Below are 2841 nucleotides of genomic sequence, written 5' to 3' on the forward strand. Positions count from 1 at the left end.
CCAGAAAGGATCATTTTCCTTTACCATTCATAGACCAGATGCTAGAAAGACTAGCAGGTCATGAATACTACTGCTTCCTGGATGGATATTCAGGTTATAATCAAATTACAGTAGATCCCCAGGATCAGGAGAAAACAGCATTCACATGCCCATCTGGAGTATTTGCATACAGAAGGATGCCATTTGGGCTATGCAATGCACCTGCAACTTTTCAGAGGTGCATGCTTTCAATTTTCTCTGATATGGTGAAAAAATTTCTGGAAGTCTTTATGGATGACTTTTCAGTGTTTGGAGACTCATTCGGCTCCTGCCTTAACCAATTAGCACTTGTTCTAAAGAGATGCCAAGAGACCAACCTGGTTTTAAACTGGGAAAAATGCCACTTTATGGTGACTGAAGGGATTGTCCTTGGGCATAAAATTTCAAACAAGGGAATAGAGGTGGATCAAGCTAAAGTTGAAGTAATTGAAAAATTACCACCACCCACCAATGTTAAGGCAATTAGAAGCTTCCTGGGGCATGCAGGATTCTATAGGAGGTTTATAAAGGATTTTTCAAAAATCGCCAAACCTCTAAGCAACCTGCTAGCTGCTGACACGCCATTTATCTTTGATAAAGAGTGTCTGCAGGCATTTGAGACCCTGAAAGCTAAATTGGTCTCAGCACCAATCATCTATGCACCAGACTGGACATTACCATTTGAATTAATGTGTGATGCCAGTGACCATGCCATTGGTGCAGTGTTGGGACAAAGGCATGACAAGCTTCTGCACGTCATTTACTATGCCAGTCGTGTTTTAAATGACGCACAGAAGAATTACACAACCACAGAAAAAGAGCTACTTGCAGTAGTTTACGCCATTGATAAATTCAGATCCTATTTAGTAGGATCAAAAGTGATTGTGTATACAGACCATGCTGCTCTTAAATATCTACTCACAAAGCAGGATTCAAAACCCAGACTTATAAGATGGGTGCTGCTTCTGCAAGAGTTTGATATAGAAATAAGAGACAGAAAAGGAACAGAGAATCAAGTAGCAGATCACCTGTCCCGAATAGAACCAGTGGAAGGGGCGTCCCTCCCTCTCACTGAGATCTCTGAAACCTTTCCGGATGAGCAACTCTTTGCCATCCAGGAAGTGCCATGGTTTGCAGACATTACAAACTACAAGGCAGTAAGATTTATACCCAAAGAGTACAGTAGACAGCAAATAAAGAAGTTGATCACAGATGCAAAGTATTATCTTTGGGATGAGCCATATCTCTTTAAGAGATGTGCAGACGGAGTAATCCGTAGATGTGTGCCTAAGGAAGAAGCACAGAAGATCCTATGGCACTGCCATGGATCACAGTATGGAGGACATTTTGGAAGTGAGCGAACAGCCACAAGAGTCCTCCAAAGTGGCTTCTACTGGCCTACTCTCTATAAAGACTCCCGAGTGTATGTACTTAATTGTGACAGTTGCCAAAGATCTGGCAATCTACCTCACAGTTACGCCATGCCTCAGCAAGGGATCTTGGAGATTGAGTTGTTTGATGTATGGGGCATTGACTTCATGGGACCCTTCCCACCATCATACTCAAACACTTATATTCTGGTGGCAGTGGATTATGTATCCAAATGGGTGGAGGCTATTGCAACACCCACCAATGACACTAAAACAGTGTTAAAATTCCTCCAGAAACACATCTTCAGCAGATTTGGTATCCCTAGAGTGTTAATCAGTGATGGGGGCACTCATTTCTGCAATAAACAGCTTTACTCTGCTCTGGTGCGTTATGGAGTTAGCCACAGGGTAGCTACTCCATATCACCCACAGACTAATGGGCAAGCTGAAGTCTCAAATAGAGAACTCAAAAGAATCCTGGAACGGACTATAATTAACCGTAGAAAGGATTGGGCAAGGAGCTTGGATGATGCTCTGTGGGCATACAGAACAGCATTCAAGACCCCTATAGGGACCTCCCCATACCAGCTTGTGTATGGAAAGGCATGTCACTTGCCAGTGGAACTGGAACATAAGGCCTACTGGGCAACCAGATTCCTAAACCTTGATGCCAAATTAGCTGGAGAAAAACGATTGCTTCAGTTAAATGAGCTAGAGGAATTTAGACTCAATGCTTTCGAGAATGCAAAGATTTATAAAGAGAAAGCGAAAAGATGGCATGATAAGAAATTGTCATCCAGAGTCTTCGAGCCGGGGCAGAAAGTTCTGCTATTTAATTCTAGGCTCAAATTATTCCCCGGGAAATTAAAATCCCGGTGGAGAGGTCCATATGTCATTACAAGTGTATCACCATATGGATACGTAGAGCTTCAGGATAATGACTCTAACAAAAAGTTCATTGTTAATGGACAGAGAATTAAACATTATCTTGAAAGTAACTTCGAGCAAGAATGCTCAAAACTGAGACTTGATTAGAGCTCAGTGGTAGTCCAGCTAAAGACAATAAACAAGCGCTTGCTGGAAGGCAACCCAGCCATTTACAAAGTTTATTTATTAATTAAATAAATTTCCTTTTTTTACAGGTATGTGTCCAAGTATCTTCAAAGGGTAAAAATTGCAATTGATTGAATTCACAGAGTTATAGGAAAATTTGGAAGCTCACTGGCGTGAAAAAGCCAGTAAGAAACATTTTGGGCGTTGAACGCCCAAAAGAAGCACCCACTGGGCGTTCAACGCCAGTAAGGGTAGCCTTCTGGGCGTTAAACGCCAGAAAGGAGCATCTTCTGGGCGTTAAACGCCAGAAAGGAGCACCTTCTGGGCGTTTAACGCCAGATTGACAGCATCCTGGGCGTTCAGAAAAACGCCCAGTGACAAAGGACTTCCTGGCGTTCAA

This window comes from Arachis stenosperma, chromosome 4 (assembly GCF_014773155.1).
Source record: "Arachis stenosperma cultivar V10309 chromosome 4, arast.V10309.gnm1.PFL2, whole genome shotgun sequence".
Lineage (NCBI taxonomy): Eukaryota > Viridiplantae > Streptophyta > Magnoliopsida > Fabales > Fabaceae > Arachis > Arachis stenosperma.